Below are 24,499 nucleotides of genomic sequence, written 5' to 3'. Positions count from 1 at the left end.
CCCCCCATCCTGCAGGTTACGCAGAGTTCAAAAATTGTATCGTGCTGCCAAAACTCGACTGAAAAGTCTCCGTTTACCTCAAATGCAACGATGGTTACAAGAACAAGCTACCTACACTTTGCACAAACCCATTCGACGCAAGTTTTCCAGAAGTCGCACCCAAGTGGAAGGCATCGATCATCAATGGCAAGCCGATTTAGCCGATGTCTCTCATTTGGCCAGCTACAATCGTGGCTACAAATATTTGTTTTGTGTCATCGACGTCTTTTCCAAATTTGCCTGGGTCGTGCCCTTGACTTCCAAATCGAGCAGCGAGTTAGTACGAGCCCTGCAACGGGTGTTGAAACAAAGCGGTCGTCACCCTCTTCGATGGCAAACGGACAAAGGCACCGAATTTCTGAACCAAGCTTTCCAAAAAGAATTAAAGAAACGTGACATTCATTTTTTTACCACCGAGAATCCCGAAACCAAAGCCAGCATCGTTGAACGTTTTCAACGCACTTTGAAAGAACGCATGTGGAAATATTTTACGCATCACCACACTCTGAAGTACATCGACATCTTACTGCACCTGGTGCAAGCGTACAATCAATCTTACCATCGAAGCATTGGATGTGCTCCGCAAGAAGTGACTCCCGACAACGAAGTGATGGTGTTTGAGCATCAGATTGGTACGTCTCCGACGAGGGCTGTCCCCAAGAAAAGTGGAGTGCTGACCGTAGGAGATTGGGTGCGCATTGGCAAAACCAAACGCACTTTCGACAAAGGTTACTGACCTAACTGAATGACCAAATTCTTTCGTGTCACTGGACGAGTGCATGGCTGTCATCCTACCGTCTATAACTTGGAAGACATGAACGGAGAAGTGCTCAAAGGAACGTTTTATTTGCCCAAGTTACAACGTGTCACCCAAAAAGAAGACGACGTGTACAACATCAAAAGCATTCTCAAACGCAGAACCTGTAAAGTGGGCAAACGTGTCAAAGAAGTCAAAGTACGTTGGAAAGGAAATCCACCCAGTTTTGATTCTTGGATCGACGCTTCGCAAGTCATCGACTATAAAAAGAAGTGACCATCATGCCCCTTCACACAGACGCAGCTACGTCGACCACTCCTTCACCCAGTTCTTCTCTGCAAGATTTACAAAAACAACCCTTGTGGGTGTGGTGTGGAGAACATGTGCCTAAAACGCAAATCGTCTTTTTCTGTCAAATCTTCGTGGTGTATTGTGTCATCGGGGCAGCCATTGCCAATTTGAGTTTGCAACAAGGAGACAAACAATTGTGGACCATTTTATTGAGCAGTTGCATCGGTTACCTGCTTCCCAATCCCTCCCTGAAATTCTCTTCCAACCGGAACCACGGAAACCTTGTGTCCAGTGCCAGTGCCAGTCACCACTCCAACAACAACAACAATAACCCCATTTTGAGCGGAGACATGCCTCTGACGTCCAGTAACACCTCGGACAGCCACAGAACTCTGGAATTATGAGTCACCAAAACCAATTTTACTTAACCTTACCCAGTGACAGTTCCATGGAGGTGTTTCCCAACAACACGTTGTGCTGTTACACGGCCAAATTACCTCAAGCCATCCCATTAGATCAGGAAGCCCATTGGGAAGTGGCTTTGGTGGAAATGATTCACCCTACACAAATCCAAAACATCAGTGAAAAGCAAAACTTTTTTGAGGTCGAAATCCTGAACGAACAATTACAACTAACCATGAATGACATCGGGTTTTCAGGGGACACAAAATCAGCCAGCAATCCACTCTTCAGTATCTACACCTTGAAAATTCCGTCAGGGTTTTATTTTAGTGGCCAACATTTGGTGGATACCATTGCTTCCAGGTTCGACTTAGCCTTTGGCAAAGCCCTGAACAGAATCAAAAAAAGTGTCACCCTGGAGTACCATAAAGTGGCTCGTCGCTTACTGATGAAATTTCAGGATACCCAAACGTTGTCCCTCAAGTTCAATGGTAGTTTGTTTGAAATTTTGGGTGGACATGCAGGAATGGTTGCAAACAATTGGAGCCCCAAGATCAACAGTAATATGGATTTTTACAAAGCTTTTGGAAACCCGGTAGAACTGAACCAAGGACTGAATTTAATCTTTGTGTATTCCGATGTGGTGGAGTATAACGTGGTGGGACACACCTCCGTACCGTTACTGCGTGTCATTCCTTTCAAAGTGGATAGTGCCACGACCAGTGACCAGGATGGTGGAAACACTTATCATGTCCACCGCGAATTTGTACATCCTCACTATTTGCCTGTCAGCAAGTCTTATTTGGACATGGTCAACATTGCTATAAAAGGAGATCTGGGACAAAATATTCCATTCACCAAAGGAAAAGTCACGGTGAAACTCCATTTTAGAAAACGGTTCTCTTACGATTCGTAAGTCATGTATCCAGTGTACCGAGGGGTTGCTTGACAGCGAGGGCACAGTTTAGGAGATATGCTAAAATTGGCCTTTCATTCGGTGGCCCCAGTCTTGAAACCGATGGTGACATGCGGATTGCATGCCTTGAAAGATGCCGCACTGACACAAGGCAAAGAATTTCTCCAAAATGTCATCATCGACAAACAAAACCCCAAAGAAGCCTTCATGAGGGCAGGCAAAAATGTCTTGCTGCAAATGGGCAAAGACCTTTTGGGCCGACAAGAAACACCTATAAATGCCCTGCACGCTACCGAGTCAGGCATTCAGCAAGGACAAGGCAGAAAGAGACGACGAAGAAAACACCCTTTCACCAGACTTCACACGTCTAAAGCTAGAAAGACAAAGAAAAGAAGAACCGTTTGAGACTTAGACATTTTCGATTATTGAGAAACAGAAAAAAATGATGCACCGAGAGTCTTGCACCTGTTCCAAGTCGGAACTGGATCTGGATCTTGTACCTGAAAGTCAAAGTTCTAGATAAGACAGGAGGTGATATAGACACTGAAACAGTAGCTCCCGTCAACAATTTCATGCATTCCTTGTTTAGTGGGGTGGACTTGTACTTGAATAACAAACTAGTCAGTAGCAGCATGGATACTTACCCTTATCGCGCCTACCTGGAAAATCTCTTGATGTACGGAATAGACGCCAAGAACACTCATCTCAATGCCTGTGTGGTATGGGAAGCTGACAAAGCTAACGAGTTTGAAACATTTGAAACTGATGCAAAGGATAAAAATAAATCAACAAATGAGGGATTTCTAGAACGAAGAAACAGAATCATGGGAGTCGATACAAGTTTAGAACTGATGGATCGTTTGCATTTGGACATGTGGTTGCAAGAAAAGTATTTGCTGAACAGAGTGGATGTTCGCCTGAGACTGAATCCTAGCAGTACCACTTTCCATTTAATGGCTGGTGCTGACGATTACAAAACCAAAATCCAAGAAGCTAGACTCTACGTACGACGCGTGGAAGTGTTACCTAAAGTGGGAAACGACATCAGTCAGACGTTGAGCAGAGCGACCACCAAGAACCCATTCCGACGCGTGGAAGTGAAAGCTTTCACTATTCTCAAGGGGCAATGATCCATGATCGAAGATCATCTGTTCCAAGGACAGCTACCCAAACGTTTAATCGTTGGTATGGTCGAGAATGAAGCCTTCAACGGAGCTATCGCTAAAAATCCTTTCTACTTTCGACACTTTGGCGTGTCCAAGATCGAAGTCAGTCGCGATGGCAAGACCTTGTGTACCCGACCTTTCGAACCAGACTTTGACAAGAAGAATTACTTGAGATCGTACTTGTCCTTGTATGAAGCCACCGGTCAGTTAGGAACCAACACCAGTCACGGTATTATGTACGAAGTTCATGCAGGAGGTTATGCTTTGTGGGCTTTTGATTTCACTCCAGACCAAGGCAGCGATGAGGGACATTTCCACCCTATAAAATCCGGCCAGATTCGTGTGGAAATTCAGTTTGCAAAACGAGACCCTAATGTAACGTTGAACGTCATCCTGTATGCAGAATTCGATAATACGATAGAAATCAACAGTTTGAGAGAAGTCATTCTAGATTATTAGAAACCACGTAAGACTGTTATCCCTCTTTACCTAGTGGAGAAACTTTGGAGATGGAATGTGAGGAGACCGTGGAAAAAGAAGAAGTTATCATGATGAAGTCGAGATGGCCAGAACAAGAAGCCCATTTAGTCTCCTGTTTTGCCAAACACTTGGTCGAAAAAATGACGGAATTGATCAAGAAAGATTGCTATGGATGTCAAAACGATCATCCCAGTCAAATTTAACACGATAAATGCCTGATGTTGAGTCAAGAAGAAAAATTGAACAAGTATCTGGACGAAGCTTGGAGTCTCATCTCGGACGAAGTCGTGTTGCATCAGTGGTATAAAGACTTGCGTAAACATTCTTGTCCACCATTAACCACTCAAGAGATCCATCGTATCGAAGCTGTCCTGAATCAGAGTGGAGAGACGAAGCGAAGAAATGGTTATTTGTCAGACATTTTCAAGCAAAAAGTCAGGATCGAATTGATCACTTATTATTACCTGTGAAGAAGAAAAAGAAAAAAACCACACAAATCAATGGATACCTGGGAACTTTATTACCTTTTGAACCACAGTTCGTACACGGCTTCTTGGAATCCTGTCGTCTGTGCAAAAGATGAACTCCCTCATCGCAAACCTCAAGACCATCAAGCTTATGTGATCAACACGGACGACAGTCATCTCCCAGGAACCCACTGGGTAGCCGTCTACTTTCCTCAAGAAGGATGTGTGGAATATTTCGATTCGTATGGATTGCTACCTTTGGAAGACGATATCATTGACTTTATGAGAAGAAATGCTCAGACCACCCGATTCAATAATGTGAAATTACAAGGCACAGATTCCTTGGTGTGTGGACAGTACTGTGTGTATTTTCTGCATCATCGCAGCCTGGGCTATTCCTTAGAACATTTAGTGACTCATTTTGATCCTCGTTCTTCTTCTAGAAACGATGTGAAAGTAGATCAATGGTTTTGTGACCATTATGCTTATCTTTTGTCTCAAGCTAGGAAACGTAGTGTCCATCAATGGCCTAATGACTTCCAACAGTGGAAATCACAATTTCATTCACAACGTTGTCAGCCCTGTTTAAAGTAGAGTGTGAATTAAAAAAAAAAATGTTTGAGATTTGAAAAAAATGTTTGATGTTATATTGTTGGATTATTGTTAAAAAATGTTAGAGTTGTTTGTTAGTGTTAAGTGATTTTGTATAAAAAATGTTGTGTTTTGAAAAAAATGCCTTTGTCTTTTGTTTGGCTATAGGAATCTTGATTCATGCTCTTTGACTTCTTACTATCCCTCTCATGATACTCATTGAACGTTGCAGCTCGAAAACCGTGGAGAGATGTTTTCCTTCGCGTCCGTGCTTTGACTTTAAAGCCGGGGTAGCCTCCAGTCTAACCATCCATTGTCGACTCATCCTCCTACGAAGATGTGCTGCAAACTAGCTACGCTAAACAAAGCCTACGTGAATTTGCATAGGATCAGACACAGTCTGATACCAAAGCCAGAAGCGACAGAGAATGTGAGAATGTTAAAAGTCACTGAAGACCTGATAGAAGAGCTCTTCAGAGAAGAAGTGAACAGGGAAAAAGAAGAATGGACAGAGAAGTACAGACTTCGGAAACAGCAGAGAGAGCAGCAACAGCAACAAGAACAGCAGGAACCTGAACCTGACAGAGGCTTTGTCGATTGTCATATCGACACCAAAGAGTTCTTCTTCTCTTTCCGAAGAAGCAGACCTATCATCAGAAAGTCTATCCTCAGAGGACGTCACATTCTTAGAAACTAAAAGATTGCCATAGCAAACAAAACAAAACAGCCCTTTTCAGGGCTACCCAATACTCTAGAAAAGAAATAACAATTGACTTGCCAATGTGTGTATGTAGAGTAGTGTGAATATAAACACTGACTCTTTTTTATAGTATGAGTGTATGTGTTTGTGTATACGATTGTGTGTTTGTAAGTGATCACGTAAGTTTGTGTGGATAGTAGATCATGATCATGTTTTTTTTTGCTGTTTGACGTGTGGGGAGAGTAGATTTGGGGTTTGATTGCTTTGCGTATGTGGATAGTATATTGAAGTGATTAATGAAAATTTTTAAATTAGTAATGGGTAGTATAAAAAGTGAGTGAGTGTTTCTTTTAGGTCCGCGTGTTGTTTGGTCATGATCTAGGTAATATAACTTTTGTTTTAGGGGGATGTTTTCCTTCACGTCTGTGCTTTTAGTATAAATTGAAAACTAATCGTCAGTTGGGCTACCCATCGTTGACCTGTTAACAGCAAGACAATGAATACAAGGATTGTGAAACTGCTAGAACTTCAGATGCACCTGGAATATGCCAGGCGCATAGTAAATGAACTGGCTGCAGAGGCCATAGTAGAAGAGGCAAGGATAAAGAAAGAAGGAGGAGGAGAGAAGACAGAGGGAAGAGGAGGGAAAAAAAATAGGAGAGAGGATGACTTACAAGATACCAGAGACAGAGGATTGGGGTGCTGAAGCCAATCATCCCGCCTCTGCACTCACAAGAAAGAAAGTAAAAGGAGACTGGGGAAGAAGATGTGTGTGTGGTGCCAGGCCTGGAAGGTGCCATCATTAACCAGGTGTCACTGGAGTTCAAAAAACAAACAGCCCTTTTCAGGGCTACCCAATACTCTAGAAAACAAATAGTAATCGATTTGCCAATGTGTGTATGTAGAGTAGTGTGAATATGAACACTGACTCTTTTTCCTAGTGTGAGTGTATAAGTTTATGTATATGATTGTGTGTTAATAAACGCTAGCATAGGTTAGCATGGAAAGTACATTATTGGAATTTGATTTTAATGATTTGGGTGTGTGGATGGTAGATTTTGGGTTAGTTTATTGTTGGTTAGCGTATGTGAATAGTAGATAATATGAAATGAGAAAGGTAGAGGATGTTTTCCTTCACGTCCGCGTGTTTTAAGTAATGATCTAGGTAATATAAATTTTGTGTCTTAGGGGGATGTTTTCCTTCACGTCCGCACTTTAACTATAAGAATCCACAACGTTCGTCATTCACACCATTCTGCAAAGAATAAAAAAGAAGATGGCTTCGAACCAGCTTGATAAAATGAAAACATTGCAAGACGTCCTGGACAATTTGGGTATGATGGAGCAAATGTTAGTTAACTTAAACGAGGATCACTATTCTTATAGCCCCCATCCAGTGAAGATGGAGATTAACAACTTAAGAAAAGTAATGGAAATGATCAGTGATCTGTTGAAAGAAATAAAGGAGGATGAAGAGGAAAGGATAAGGATAAGAGTATGGAACGAAAAAATTGAAAAGGAAGAAGAAAATGAGAAGAGGAAGAAAGAAGAGGAGGAGAAGAAAGAAGAGAAAAAGAAGGAAGAAAAGAAAGAAAAGAAAAGAAAGAGTGTAGGACAGAAAATAAGAAGCTGGTGGAGAAACAGAAGAAATTAAAAGAAGAAGAAACCCAAAGGTCCTTTTCAGGGCCACCCACATTTCTTGAAAAGAGATAGACTTTCAATTGCCTACCCCATTTTTTTTTAATATTTTTTTTACAAAGCCAAAAAATAGAGACCCATCAGGTCGGGACCTTATTAAAATAGGGTCCCGACCCTGTTCCATTTTTCCCTTGACGCTAGACAGTCCCACGATTTTTTCTCATGTTAAATTTCCATTGACGCTAGAATGTCCCACGATTTTTTCCCATGTTAAATTTCCATTGACGCTAGAGTGTCCCAGGGGTGTTTTCAATGATAAGTCCCATTGACGCTAGGGTGTCCCCATTCACTACTTCCATAAGAAGAAACAATTACATTATACCAAGGCCAAAGAAGAAATTGTTTAAAAAAGTTTTCAGTATAAGGGTCAACTGGTATGGAACAACATTCCCAGTGACATAAGGCAGGCTCCTAGCATTTCATCTTTTTACAATCAATGTCTTAAATGGATGGAATCTTTAGAAAACTGAACAGTTCTAGTACAAAATATACTGCCTGCTTTTCTGTAATTTTGCATCATTTTCATAGCTGAAGTTTTCAATAGAGGATTATATTTTATATTTTATATATGTTTATGTTTTCACTGATGCCTGTGCATGTGTTCCAGGCTTGATACTTTGAATTTTAAAATTACTTAATTATTTAGTGTCAAGCCAGACTCTTCACATCATGTTGTATATACTGTATATATTGTACATAACAGATAGAAGGCCTCAAGGTAGATTACTTCTGTAACTAACTGAGTTACCTTCTCTAAATAAAGTCTTTATTATTATTATTATTATTATTATTATTATTTATTTTGTTATTATTTTGCATGTGCATATTTTCTGATTTCTCCAACACAAAATTAAATAAAGGTAAATGCAGACTTCATAATTCGCAGGCCTGTTAAGTTTACCCAGGAAACCAAGCTGAACTATAATATACAGTAACTTACACAGTGCAAGCATGCATAGTGTCACTTAAATCCTTATTTATTCCAAAACATATCAGATGCAGATTTTGCTTTATTCATTGTTTTACATTCTTCCAGATAACATTTCAGCTAGTCCTTAACAGCTGCTTCATTTATGTTGAATCACGCGCTCACAAGTTACTCATTTTCAATTATACAAGTGATCCTACAAACTGAGATAATATTTACGAAAAGGTATGCATGTTTAATTGTACAAGGCACATAAGCAGCAGAACTTACATGTTCACGAAGAGTGGCAATAATAAAGGCTAAAATTCTCATAGAGATCAACTAAGATCATCATCAAGATACTTTACTTTCATGTTTTGGCTGAACAACATCATAACATTCCACACAATGGAAAGCTTGATGTTACGGCAACTCCTTTGTTGATAGTTGGCCTGATTTGTCTTTCGTTTTCCGACAGTAATACAGGCCAGTTAATCATCAAATCCCTGAAAATGGCCTGTGCTAAGACGGAATTTTGATCAGCAACTATACCAGTACATTGATGTGTGATTGCCTTTCATTCCATAATATTTGCATGATTACCGTAGTTTTGCAAAATGGGGTGTAAGGCATACAAGTAAACTTTTCAAAATCAAAGTAGGGAGACTGAATAAAAAAATAGGGAGATTAGGACCTAAAATAAGGAGGTTTTTTGTGGCATTATGTAACAGCAGACTTGGGTATATGTTGTCCTGAAAAACAATACACACTCACAAATGATGGTACATTATGCAACAGCAGACCTGGGTCTATGTTGTCCTGAAAAACAACACACACCCACAAATGATGGTACATTATGCAACAGCAGACTTGGGTCTACGTTAACCTGAAAAACAACACATACCCAGAAATCATGGTACATTATGCAACAGAAGACCTAGGTTTATGTTGTCCTGAAAAATAACACACCCATAAATGATGGGACATTATGCAACAGCAGACCTGAGTCAATGTTGTCCTGAAAAACAACACACACCCACAAATGATGGTACATTATGCAACAGCAGACCTGGGTCTGTTTTCCTGAAAAACAACACACACCCAGAAATGATGGTACATTATGCAACAGCAGACATGGGTCTATGTTGTCCTGAAAAGCAACACACACCCAGAAATGATGGTACATTATGCAACAGCAGACCTGGGTCTATGTTGTCCTGAAAAACAACACACACCTAGAAATGATGGTAGATTATGCAACAGCAGACCTGGGTCTATGTTGTCATGAAAAACAACACACACCCACAAATGATGGTACATTATGGAACAGCACACCTGGGTCTATGTTGTCCTGAAAAACAACACACACCCACAAATGATGGTACATTATGCAGCAGCAGACCTGAGTCAATGTTGTCCTGAAAAACAACACACACACAGAAATGATGGTACATTATGCAACAGCAGACATGGGTCTATGTTGTCCTGAAAAACAACACACACCCAGAAATGATGGTACATTATGCAACAGCAGACCTGGGTCTATGTTGTCCTGAAAAACAACACACACCCAGAAATGATGGTACATTATGCAACAGCAGACATGGGTCTATGTTGTCCTGAAAAGCAACACACACCCAGAAATGATGGTACATTATGCAACAGCAGACCTGGGTTTATGTTGTCCTGAAAAACAACACACACCCAGAAATGATGGTAGATTATGCAACAGCAGACCTGGGTCTATGTTGTCATGAAAAACAACACACACCCACAAATGATGGTACATTATGGAACAGCACACCTGGGTCTATGTTGTCCTGAAAAACAACACACACCACAAATGATGGTACATTATGGAACAGCACACCTGGGTCTATGTTGTCCTGAAAAACAACACACACCCACAAATGATGGTACATTATGCAACAGCAGACCTGGGTCTATGTTGTCCTGAAAAACAACACACCCAGAAATGATGGTACATTATGCAACAGCAGACTTGGGTCTATGTTATCCTGAAAAACAACACACACACAGAAATGATGGTACATTATGCAACAGCAGACCTGGGTCTATGTTGTCCTGAAAAACAACACACACCCAGAAATGATGGTACATTATGCAACAGCAGACCTGGGTCTATGTTGTCCTGAAAAACAACACACACCCAGAAATGATGGTAGATTATGCAACAGCAGACCTGGGTCTATGTTGTCATGAAAAACAACACACACCCACAAATGATGGTACATTATGGAACAGCACACCTGGGTCTATGTTGTCCTGAAAAACAACACATACCCAGAAATGATGGTACATTATGCAACAGCAGACATGGGTCTATGTTGTCCTGAAAAGCAACACACACCCAGAAATGATGGTACATTATGCAACAGCAGACCTGGGTCTATGTTGTCCTGAAAAACAACACACCCAGAAATGATGGTACATTATGCAACAGCAGACCTGGGTCTATGTTGTCCTGAAAAACAACACATACCCAGAAATGATGGTACATTATGCAACAGCAGACCTGGGTCTATGTTGTCCTGAAAAACAACACACACCTAGAAATGATGGTACATTATGCAACAGCAGACCTGGGTCTATGTTGTCCTGAAAAACAACACATACCTAGAAATGATGGTACATTATGCAACAGCAGACCTGGGTCTATGTTGTCCTGAAAAACAACACACACCTAGAAATGATGGTACATTATGCAACAGCAGACCTGGGTCTATGTTGTCCTGAAAAACAACACACACCTAGAAATGATGGTACATTATGCAACAGCAGACCTGGGTCTATGTTGTCCTGAAAAACAACTCACACCTAGAAATGATGGTACATTATGCAACAGCAGACCTGGGTCTATGTTGTCCTGAAAAACAACACACACCCAGAAATGATGTTACATTATGCAACAGCAGACCTGGGTCTATGTTGTTTGCCACTGACTTGTGCATCAATATATACAGTATCTGATTAGTTGGAAGATATTCCCATCCTAGAAGGACAGATTGATGTCAACACGAATCATTACGGAAAACATGCAGAGTAACAGTTCCTTTATTTTAGTGACAATGCCTATAAAATGGTTATTACAAGTCCATAAAGACCAGAGCTTCTCAGAAGAAGCCAGTTTTAAAGTTTTATTAGACCCGGATAATTCCTCTTCATAAACATGAATTACTTGCAACTACAGTAGTCCTCTTGTACAAATGAACAGACCTTACACCATAATAACACAATCTGGACCTACAATGATTTTGTAATATAGACTATTTTGACAAATTTATTCATTAATCTTTGGCAATCATGGTTAAAATCTATCTGCTTTTACAATCAATATGACATTTTGTAAGACAATGCATTGGCATTTATTGTTGTCTTGTTTCCCGGTATAATTGATACCATCAGGAACAAACAGAACAGAAAATGGTAAAAGTAACTCCTAACACGTAACTGTATTGAACACTGACAACTACCTAAAATCACCAAGTCTGACTGCAGTCTCAATTAACATATGTCAGTTAAACCCAAACACTTACTGATATCAATGGACTACTGACCAATACTATCAATAGCACCATGGAAGCTTGCCAGACATTCAGACCTGTAAATGTCCATCATATTGCTGATTGCCACTATACATTATATACAATTAAAAATTGTCACAACTTCAACATTTTTCATGAAATTATCCATATATTATGGTATATGAAAAATGAACATAAAATGACACAGGGTAATTGCCAGCATAAAAATTCTGTGATTTTATAAGTACTATGCTAATGAGTACAGGTATGTGGATTGTCTCTATTGATGTGATATATCAATTATGACCACTTATAGCAGCAATGTAATTAAATGTTGTTGTTGTTGTATGGTTTAACGCCATTTTTCAGCACAAGATAGGCTATACATGGCGGCCAGTATAAATGGTGGAGGAAGAACCCGGGAAACCCCCGGAAAGAACCACCGACCCACGAGAAGCTACTGGCAAGCTTTCTCACATAACCACATTGGCCGAATCCGAGACTCGAACTCACGCAGACAGAGGTGAGATGGCAGTGATCCGTAACGGTGAGCGCTTTAGACCACTCGGCCACTCGGGGCCCCCAATGTAATTAAATAACATTGAAGGTACAGTGACATCAATCAATAATAGAAAATCTGAGAACAATACAATTTTTTCCCTTAATGGACATATATTCTTTATACCGAGAAGTCTGCTTAGAATGGTTTTGCTGTACAATTCCACCACCATTGGCTGGGACAATCTTAAGTTATAAATGGATGTCTTTAGCATAAAAATGTCAAGTAGGTGTTTGTACTGAATACAAACTCAAACAAAAAGGTAATTTGTATTCTGAGTGGAATTTCCTCTCTCAACAATAGGATAGGCCATGCCATGCAAAGCTAAGGTAATCTGACACATTGTGAAGGTACTAACTAAAATTTAACTTGGTCAGGAAGTATATCCATCCATTATTTCTAAAAATATATTTCAAATTAAAATGCTAGCCACAAACCTTAACAATATGAGAGTTCAGTAAGGAGATGCATGAATATCAATTTCATTAAGGTCTCACCGCCTAGTTTTGCATTTTGACACCTCCCTGATTTTGTAGGGAGAAGCAATGAACTTAATTATCTTATGCCTAGCATTTATAAATTCACGCAGAAGCTAAATCTGTAATGTGGTTTAGATTTACTTTGAGTTAGGCTTGAAAATGGGTTGGCTTCTTTGGTGACTGCCTGTCGCAGTTAGACTAGCACTGAAGATCAAATGTGTAACTTGGCCTGCAAAAACAGCCGACTTGGCTTTACGTATTTACGTAAGTCTGCTACAGAGGTAAATATCTAAAAATCTCAGTGGTTGAAGAGGTGATGAAAAGTATGCTAATTTGTTATGGTACCAGTGAACTTTATTCATGGTTAATGCACAGGTCATTGTGGGATGAAAATTCACCAGATAAACTGTCTAGTGAGACCTAAGAAGCATGACTTTTAGTAGATGATGGCTTATGCAATGGAAATTGGCTCCATCTTTGCAAGACATTGTGGGTAATTTTCTGCAAAGTATTGTGCATGTAACTGGTATTAGATTCTCATTTATGATTAATTTTATTTATATTGGGTGAACAAGTGAAAGTGTAGCATTGCCCCAATTTTACCCACAATGCAATGCAGATAATTTCCCATAATAACTAAAAAATATGATTGTACAGGAGTTTAATAATTAATTATCAGCTCAAAATAAACAAGCTCTCATACTGTCATGATTTGAAGTTATCATCTCCGGGGAATCTGACAACGGAAGAATTTATCAACAGAATGATATTTTTCTATCTTAAGTATGTACCCAACTGTGGAGATAAAAATATCATGAACCCTGGATTCGGGACCCCAAACATTTTACCCTGGGATTCTGCTTTTATCCACATCAAGCAATTACTCTGTCTTGCTGACTGTATAACATCTATGACGAACCACAGAGATGAGTATATGTACAGAGATTAGCAATGAAAAAGTGAGGTATAACATGAAAATGCATTTATGATGTGTGTAGTACATAATACTTTATACTGTTTTACATGCTTGATGTGACCAGCTAAATATTAGACCCAGACAGCTTTGGATATGACCCAGCTTAAACTGGATTAAAACGTCTGTGACCCTGAGAACAAAATTTTGGCCATATAACTGTCCACAGTACATATCAATGCCGCAGCAGATCATTACCTATGGGTTGATAATTAAATTAACATTTTAGAAGAAAAAAATCTTTCCAGAGCTTATCCGAGTTGCAACTGAAAAAACAGATCTTGTTTCATTGACTGAGTTTCAGACCTGAGCTTGGAAAACTCATTAATGAAATTAGCACCCGACTCTTTGGTGCAGAATTGAAAACACGTTTTAAACACATGTAGATCAATAAATGCTCTGATTTGTATGATTTTCTCTACACAGAAGCTGTCATCAAGGATTTGTCTATACTTAAAAATACAGGGTTGATCACGAACATTTTGAAATTAAAGTCATTGACTTTTTAATATCATGGTGTTTGCATAGGTTTTCTATGAGGTCTGAATTAGTACAAGTTCTACAGAGAACAAAAGCCCCTACAATGGTTCCACATCTGTATCTATAATTATAAATGCAAAACTATTGTTCTGTTTGTGGATAACAAGCAAAATGAATACCTTTAGCATACCTCCAAGTGAGTTTGAGTGGGTATTAAAACTACATTCAGATATGGCAACTGTTGCCATGAAAGAGGAATAAGGTACAGTCACAGTGATGGGTGTTTGGAATTGACTGCTATGTGAACTGTTGTGCACACTGGTTAATATCTATGCAATCATATATAAAGTTTACACAGTTTTACAATTTAAAGAGTAATTATGGTCAGTTATATGATATTTCCAAGTTGTGTTTTGAAACATTATGTTTCAAAAAATGTCACTTGGGTCTCTACCACCATGCCTAATGGTGATGATCTCTCATGATTTTGTGTCCTACCAAATTCGATGACTTTTTGTGAACTTCATATTTTGTATCTGACTTATGCCTACAATACTTTAGTTTTAAATTATATGTGTTCTGGGTGTATTTTAGGTAATTTGTCATCAAAATCTTCTTTTCTGTATTAATACAGTGGAACCCTGCTATAACGCTATAATTGGGGTCCACAAAATTGGATCACGTTAATATTGGGGTCGTGTTAATGCGGGGTTTTGCAGTATTTTACTTTTTTGAGAGAACAACTCATTGGCACATATACATGTATTCACGTCTACGGTATATGATGAATAAGGTATCAACACCGTTTACTATTGTGCCATTGTGACATTCAGTTCATCTATAATGCATGTAATTCCACTCAAAAATTGCACACAGATTTACAATACATTTATTCAATACTTTTTCCCCTAATCATTGTATCTGAATTCAACATCTAATATGTAGCATAAACATAGTATCAACACCGTTTACTTGCAGTCTGATATCATACCGTCTGGGCTTGAAATTAATCCATAAAATATGTAATTCCATTGCAATAATTACATACTTATTTAAACTATTCAATAATTTTGTCACACATCATTATGCGTCTGAATTCGATGGAAAAAAATTAACAGCAAACTTAGGTTAAGAAAGAGGAAGCACGTGTACGGTTCATTACGTTACAGGATATATGAACGGTGTCTGTACAAATTTCATACTACTAAAATTTTCTCATATGCGTTTCTGTGTACATTTAACCATTGCAAATTTCCAATAATTAATGCTTGTACGCCTATTCCTTTGAATGACTACAACAGAATAATTAAAAATCAACACATGCTTTCAGCGTACATGTAACATTTACTTCAGATTTTGTCAATATCGAAAGAAATGTGTGATAACTACTGTACTAATCATGGCGCAAAGTGCAGAGAACGATTTGTGTTTGTGAACTTGCTTTTCCATAACAGTAAAATATTTTTATAAAAAATAGGATATTAATAACGAGTTCACAAACAAACACCATACCCATGTAAAACCCGAGAACTAAGTGCAGTAGGCCTGCATTAGCCACGAGTCACTTTTCAAAGAAAAATGTAAAGCTGAACGCATGTACAATTTCATACCCTTTCAATCTCCAGCCAATAAAGCGGAATTATTTACTGGTCAACTAATTGCATCTAATAACACCGCCAAGCCCAGAAAACATGTTGGCGGCTTTCGTTTTTTGAAGTTTATTAAATTGTGAGAATCTTTAATCAACCACCACATTGTCTGCTGATTGGTTGTGTATGCAATTAAAGAAGAAACACGTCGGCTATTGTTTGAGCAATGACTGTATACAGAATTAATTGAAGACAATCACAAGGACGACTTACTGGCTTTACTCATGGACCAGTAATAAGTAACATTTCCAATAATGTTTATTTTGGCATAAGTCTTCAAGAACCTGGTGAAATTGTTACATTTCAGAAGCCAAGCCACGATTGTATTATATTTGAATTGATAAGCGAATTCTTCCACAAAATGATAATAAACGTTTTACACACTATTTCTCTTACTTTAAAAAAAAAATTTTTTCTGGGTATGAGAAAAATACACGTACATGTATTTAAAATTTCAGGAACCACGCCACAATCCTATTATATATCGTATTGTATTCAAATTCATACACGATCTCTTCCCCAAAATGAAAATCATTTATTTTTGCACAAAGTGCAGACAACGAATTGTGTTTGTGAACTTGCTTTTCCATAACGGTAAATTATTTTTATAAAAAAATAGGAAATTGATAGCAAGTTCATAAGCCAACCCCATGCACATGTAAAACCCGAGAACTAAGTGTAGTGGGCCTGCAAACGTCACGAGTTACTTTTATATATATTTTTTAAAGCTGAACGTATGTACAATTTCATACCCTTTCAATTTCCAGCTAATAAAGCGGGCATTATTTACTGGTCAACTGACTGAATCTAATAACACCACCAAGCCCAGCAAACATACTGGCGGCTTTTTTTTTACTGGATCCATAATAAGTAAAATTTCCAATAATGTTTATTTTTGGCATAAGACTTTAAGAACCTGGTGATACTGTTAAATTTCAGAAGCTACACCATGATCGGATTATATTAAAATTTATATGCAAACTCTTTCCCCAAAATGATAGTAAACGTTTTACATCCTATTTCAGGAACCACGCCACGATCACATTAAATTGGAATCCATACGCAATCTCCTCTCCATAATGATACTAATTTATTTATACACTTTTTCATGTACTTTGGAGGAAATTTTTTTTTTTCCTGTGTGAATATACAAAATTTCGTGAGCCACGCCACGACCGTTATAACCAAATTTGCATTAAATCGGGGCGCGTTACAGCAGGGTTCCACTGTACATGCATGCATACAGTAGATGATCACCTTGACCTTCTACTTCTTTATTGCACAATATGACAAGGTTGATAATATATTTCAATCTTAAATTGAAAAATGGTGATAGTAAAAAAGGTAACTCTTGATTCGGCAGATTTATTTTAATATTTGTTCTGATTTTCTGAAATGATGCTCAACAACTTCAATGTTGCCTGAAATGCACCATTGCTATTCTTGATATACAATAAATTGCAATATAATTTAATATTAACTAATGTAATCTTTAACAAGCAGAACAATGTGCACTATTCACTTATGCATTCTACTACTGTTTTTAGGTTCATTAAGTAATTAAAAGATGGATTTAGGACTCAAAGCACTAACAATATGAAAGAAATGGGAACCAGTCTAGAACATAAAATAGAGTAAGTGTTCGGCTGGCCAGGATTGGTTGATAATGAAAGTAAGATTTTAGTAAAAAGAATCTTTTGAGAGATTGTTCTAGCTGTAATTAAAAACTGCAATCTTGTTTTACTGGTGGAATTTCTGTCCTTTTACAAACTTGAGTTTGGAAAACTCATTAATGAAATTAGCATCTGACTTTAGTGTGGAATAAAAAACAACATGTTTCAACACATGTAGATCCAGAAAGTGCTGCAGCTCATATGATTTTCTGTACACAAAAGCTGTCATTAAGGATGTATATGGGTTTGATCATGATCATTTCAAGTTAATGAATTTTTAATATCATGGTTTTTGCATAGGTTTACTACAGGGTTGAATTAGGACCAAAAGTCCTGCGCCTTTTCTTTTGTGAATGCACCACGCTAACCACACAGCCACCATAGCTCCTCAATAAAATAAAAAAAATGCTAAAACTGAATAAAAACATTTTATATAAGAAATCTGCTGGTGCTGTCAAAAGAATCGATGCAAACATTTCATACCAGAATTTGCTGGTGTGTGTGTGTGTGTGTGTGTGTGTGTGATTTAGATTTTGAATCTAGCTTTAACAATTTTCCAATCATATCACTACGATGTCTTCAATGTGGCAGTTTAAAGTGATGTCATTGTGACCCACTAAACTTGGCAGGAAAAGTGTGTGAATCTCCTTTGAGGTTTTACTGTTTTGGAATTCACTGAATAAATTTATTTATCATGTGCAGTGAACTTTTTAAGCGGACAGTTGTTCACAACGTGTGACATAGTCTGTAAAGCTCAACATCTACGGGAAGAGTCAGTGGCCTGGATCCACTGGACAAGGCTGTCTGCACAATGACCCTGTCCTGTCCGGAAATGGTTCAGTATGATCTACAGATGTAGAAAGTTGAAGACAGGAAAGCTCAGATGGCTCAGCTATGAGGTAGTGGTTTACAGTATCTGTTAAATACCGCTCATCACTCCATGCTCAAATAGCTGTCATATCCTCCGACAAAGGACCTAACCAAATTGGATGTCTCGAAGCCAAGCGGACTGTTGGATATGAAGTATATCCAAATATAGTGGAAGTTTCTCACTGGCATAGACCTTAGCCAGCAATTTTGTGGTTGCTTCCTGGCAACAGAGATGTGGAGGAGAAATATTGCTGAGTACTGGCAGCCATGGTAAAGGAGTAGGACATAGCATCCTAGAGATTATGAGCATTGCTATGATGAGCTGGACGTTAATTAGCTTAGTATGGGATGATCAAGCCCACAGGAGTACAATACCTGACATTCGAATAACAGAGGACCAGTGCTGATGTCTTGAGTATCTGAGCACTAGTGCTCAGGCTAAGCCACCAAGTTTGCGAAGAAGGTTGTTTCGAGTGCTCAGTTTTGCTGCAGTTTTCATTGCCAGGCTTAGAGATCGCATTTAAACTTTGCCTAGTGCAAAAAAGTCGGTGTGCACTTTTCCCTAACAACCCAAGTGTATAAAGCAGCAAGCCATACCTTTGCTTTTGGGCCAGGATGCTTCTGCAACTCAAGCAGGATACTGTCATATCCTGCTGCTTTGCCTGCTTTGATGTTGCATAGCACCTTTTCAAGCTGTTGTTGTACATGTCTATGGAGAACTGTGATCTAGTTTATCTGACTTCTGACGGCAATATTGTTGCCATTCATCTCATACTTGATGTCAGTGTTGTTTCTCCAGGGTTGCTTTTGCCACTTGTAGTAGATAGCTAGCAACAGCATTTGGTTTAACAACAGAGTGGACTTGAACTGGTTGTTGCTGAGCAGTGCCAGGTCAGCAATACAAGCTCCAGTATTTCCAGCTGGATTATGTGAAGCTGAGTAACCCTGTAGTTTCCTCCCAGTGAGTACGCCTGGGAGTGTATTGGGATTCAATCAGGTGTCTACAGTGGTTGGGTCACCAGATGCTTCATACACCTTGAGAAGAGCCTGACAGTCTTCATCCAAACAGGGAAGAAGTGAGAGGTCCCACGTTGCTTGGAATAGGGGGTCAGAATATCATTCTTCATTACTCACTCTACCAAGTGTTCCCCATCTTCATCAGGGTGCGAGTAGCCCCAGTCAGGGTGACGACTGTTGAACTCACCAATATAGACAGCTGGGTGTTGCTGAGTTGGAAGCATATTGTTGTCCGAATGGGCACTGGGCATTTTGTAGACATTAGCAGTTTTGTACCCTACAACCTGGACCACACTACATAATCTAGTGGAGAAAACTGGACATGCATCAGTAATGTCACAGTGTGGATATGATGCACAGATGAATTTGGAGTGTGGCATTGATGAGATGAGGTCAAAGCCTCCACATGTGTATTGCCCTGCTACATGCAGACAGATTATGTCAACATTAGGACAATGGGCTATACTGATGATGATGGTTTGTTTGGCTGCTGAGAGACCCTCAACATTAAACTGTATAAGTTGTAGAGTTGGTCCAATGGCTTGAAAGTCAGAGGACATTGACATGTTGGGGGTTGCTCTTGATAATGTCATGTAACTGGGATTCAATGCTGAATTCGGTTTGCAAGTTGGATCCTTTGCTTTCCCAGCCTTGTTGTTGTTGTTGTTGTAGGGTTTAATGCCATTTTTCAGCACACGATAGGCTATACATGGTGGCCAGTATTAATGGTGGAGGAAGAAGCCGGGAAAACCCCAGAAAGAACCACCGACCCACGAGAAGCTACTGGCAAGTTTTCTCACATACCCACACTGGCTGAATCTGAGACTCGAACCCACGCAGAGGTGAGATTGCAGTGATCCATATCGGAGAGCGCTTTAGACCACTCAGCCACTCGGGGCCCCTTCCCAGCCTTGAGTGGAGAATTGGTTGAAAACTTACTGGGGTGTGTGTGTTTGTTTGTGTGTGTGTGTGTGTGTGCAACGTGAACATGAATCCATGCTCTTATTGAAACTGTTTCAAATGAAAATAATGCTATGCAGAGGAACTTTCTTTTGCGACCATACCTTATTTGTGTTTCATTAAGGTACCTTACACAAATCGATTACTGTATAAAACTATACCTGATACAGATCTTTTTTTCACATTTTGTTGATATGTTCATAAGCATCATTGTTTAAAGGTACAAATTTCAAAAAAGACTGTAAAGTATATTTGTACATGTAATTCAAGTTGAATTCATCTATTTTTGCACAAGTCATTAAAATGCAGTCAATATGTGTCTCTCTACTTCAAAAAGAAAAATCCTAATGATATCATGATAAGTTACTGGGTCAGTGAAAAGACAAGGTCATTGCAACAGGTCCAACCATGCATCTCAAAATAGTTGTTCTGCCAGACTGTTATATCTTTAGAGCAGAATTAATGATATCTGACATAAAACAAGATAAACTCTTCCAGAACAACTACTTTAATCTTTATTACATAGAAAAGACAGATTGCTTACTTCATCATGCAATCCAAGAGCTTTAATAATCATATGCACATATAAAGGTACAGACTCATTTTTCAACTACACCTGTGTTTGTATACACATAAACCAACAAAGGAGACTTAGTTAAGCCACTAAATGAAGCCTAAAAAGTCCAAGTTGAAAAATTATTGCAAAACTATGATAAAAACTGAAAAATACTTTAATGGCATTAAAGTTAAATCATGTCATCTACCAAAAAATGCATGCATTTGTTTTAAGTGCCTTTCTTAAGTGATTTTGGCCTAAATGTGCAAACTTCTTGAGAAAGAACAGCAAGGGTTTTTGTTATACTGAATATTAACATTAATTTTCTTTACTTGACACTTAAACTTGTACAAAGTAAGAAGGTATCATGAAAATCTATGGATATTTAATTCCTTCCTGTCCTTCAGAACACTGGAGTGTTGCATATTTAATGCTAATGTCCTAACAAAATTTCAGCCAGGCATTTAATACAACACTACTTAATTATAAGGACCTTTATTACAACATAGTTCCTGTTCTAAAGCATGTGTTGTCATGGATACCATTCATTATGAGATATTAAAATTATATCACCGTAATAAGGTGGTCTCACTATAAGGTGGAATACATTATGGCTTACATTGACATCATTATCAAGAGGGAATACTGTATATCTACATGCAAGTAAGTATTGTTATGACACAAAAGTCAGCAGCAATGTTCAAGGTTCCCAGAAGGGACAGGTACAATCAAGTAAAGCAAATAATGTTTGCTTGTAGCATCTTTAACAGGTACAGCCAGGATTAGATCGGATCGATCCAGTGGAAATCTAAGTTCTGGTTTGTGAGGAAATTCATCCCAACATAAATGCAGTCTTGAAATGGAGTGAGTTCTAATTTTTTAAGTTGGGCAAAAGGCCCAATGGAGTTACCATGGACCAAAAGCGGAACATCAACTGATGAAGGGATTGGATTTGAATACTGTCGATCTGCCAGTATTCAAAATACTGGAGAATTGGTATTCCCAGAAACCAGTTAGAGAGGGTGGAGATGAGGGAACTCGGTCCAAAACCTATTCCCAGGAACTCTGTCCAAAACCTATTCCCAGACTGTGAGGCTTTAGTACCATGATCACTGGATACAGGATCATCAACTGATGCATCACTAAGGGAGGTGTAATGCTGTACCATCCCAATGCGAGGGTGCAATACACTATCTTGGACTTGGTGGTGGCAGTGCATCCCTTCTTTGATGGGAGGCAGTGACAAGCTATGAGAAGGGTGGTGCATCTCATCCTCCAATGGTATAGGCAGTGCATCTCATCCCCCAATGGTATAGGCAGGGCATCTCACCCTCCAAAGGTATAGGCAGTGCATCTCATCCTCCAATAGTATATGCAGTGCATCTCATCCTCCAAAGGTATAGGCAGTGCATCTCATCCTCCAATGGTATAGGAAGTGCATCTCATCCTCCAATGGTATATGCAGTGCATCTCATCCTCCAAAGGTATAGGCAGTGCATCTCATCCTCCAATGGTATAGGCAGTGTATCTCATCCTCCAATGGTATATGCAGGGCATCTCATCCTCCAATGGTATATGCAGGGCATCTCATCCTCCAATGATATAGGCAGTGCATCTCATCCTCCAATGGTATAGGCAGTGCATCTCATCCTCCAATGGTATATGCAGGGCATCTCATCCTCCAATGGTATAGGAAGTTCATCTCATCCTCCAATGGTATAGGCAGGGCATCTACTCCTCGATGGGAGGTAGCAACATGCTATGGTAATAATAATAATAATAATGACCTTATTTAAAGAGGGTAACACAATTAGCTAAAAACTGATCTACCTTGAGACCCTCATACAAAGGAATTTATTTATTTTAGCTGCATCTCTGAAGCCACTGGATATATTGGGTTTGGAAGAAGGAAATAGAGTGGGCATTTCTAATCTGAACTGGAATACTATTCCAGAGCAGTGTTCCAGAGTATTGGAAACTATTTTTAAATAACTCCTTATATTCGTTTGGGAATTTTATACTGTTTGGTAGATAGACATGGATCGCAGGTGGGGAGTATTACCAGGTAGCCTATACTGGAATAGTGATTGTAAATATTCAGGAGCACTATTATGAGATATCCTGTACATTAATTTGGCTTTTCTCAAACAGATTCAGTCTTTAATATGTAATATTTTTAACCTACCAGCTAAACTTTCCTTGCTTTCTTTCTGGATTGATATTAGCCCAAATGCTCTTTTTTGAAGATGTGCCAGCTTTGCTATGTTTTTATCATTTGAATTACCCCATACTGTACTACAGTAGTCCAAATAGGGTTGTATGTAACTGTTATAAAATAGTTTTCTGTGCCTTTCAGGGAGAAAATGTCTTATCCTACTGAGAAGCCATAAACTTGAATTGACTTTTTTACTGATATGTTTGATATGTTCAGTCCATGATAGGTTATTATCTACCAGAACACCAAGTAGTCTATCATGACAGACCATTTGCAGATTTGTATCCTTCCATGTCAGACATAGTTCATCACTATCAAGATTTGTCCTTCTTTGCCGTGTTGAGATAAGTAATATTTTAGTTTTACCAGTATTTACCACCTATGATGAACTAAATCTATCAGTAAACAGATCGACTATTTTATTTAAATCTATTTGTGTCTCTTGGTAATTCAGTGAAAGTTTAATTTCTAAAAGCAGAGTATATTCCTGATATAATGAATTTTCACAGTTGTTTTATGTAATTGATTAAATTGTTTGTTTACAAGTACGGGGGCTCATGTTCGTTTGTTCTATATATCCGCTTAGATCTCTATCTATTTCACCTATAAGTTCACCACTTATATTTATATTTACTCAAACTGGGCAATAACATCGAGGGCGATAAACTCTAGATAACGAAAAACCAAAATTAAGCAGGACACTCAACAAAAGTCACCACCAGAAAACATCCCCGCCTTACAAAACTGTATACAACATGATTCCTGCGGTGTCAATCTAGACTGAAGAACACATCTAGTGAGCAACCAGTCATTATTCCTTGCATGCATGGCTTAATGGTACCTTGATAGAAAAGGATTTTGATAAAAAATGTATCTGACCCATGCAGAAGTAACCCAATGTCCCTGTTGGAACCAAGTTTACCACATAAAGATTTGAAAAAAAATGAAACGCCATTAGAGATAATTATTGTAGAGGCCAGGCTGCTACTGCGGTTAAAAAACACTACAAGAGGCAAATTTTCTCTGGTGTTTGGCACACATCTGATCATGTTAACATCCTTGAAAAAGCTGATCTAGCTGTGGTTGTTGTTGTTGTTGTTGTTGTTGTT

General features: G+C 38.7%; 1 protein-coding gene across 2 annotated transcripts in view; it reads right to left on the bottom strand.

The window, feature by feature from the left end:
• Positions 1-24,499, bottom strand: part of LOC149782797 (CD109 antigen-like) — a 642,407-nt gene that overhangs the window by 524,310 nt on the left and 93,598 nt on the right. The gene's annotated exons all lie outside the window — the stretch shown is intronic.

The sequence above is a fragment of the Sinohyriopsis cumingii genome, chromosome 15, assembly GCF_028554795.1.
Source record: "Sinohyriopsis cumingii isolate HCF-2022 chromosome 15, ASM2855479v2, whole genome shotgun sequence".
In the NCBI taxonomy this organism is placed as follows: domain Eukaryota; kingdom Metazoa; phylum Mollusca; class Bivalvia; order Unionida; family Unionidae; genus Sinohyriopsis; species Sinohyriopsis cumingii.
Note: the sequence above shows the minus strand (reverse complement) of the source record. Positions and strands in the feature narration are given on the sequence as shown.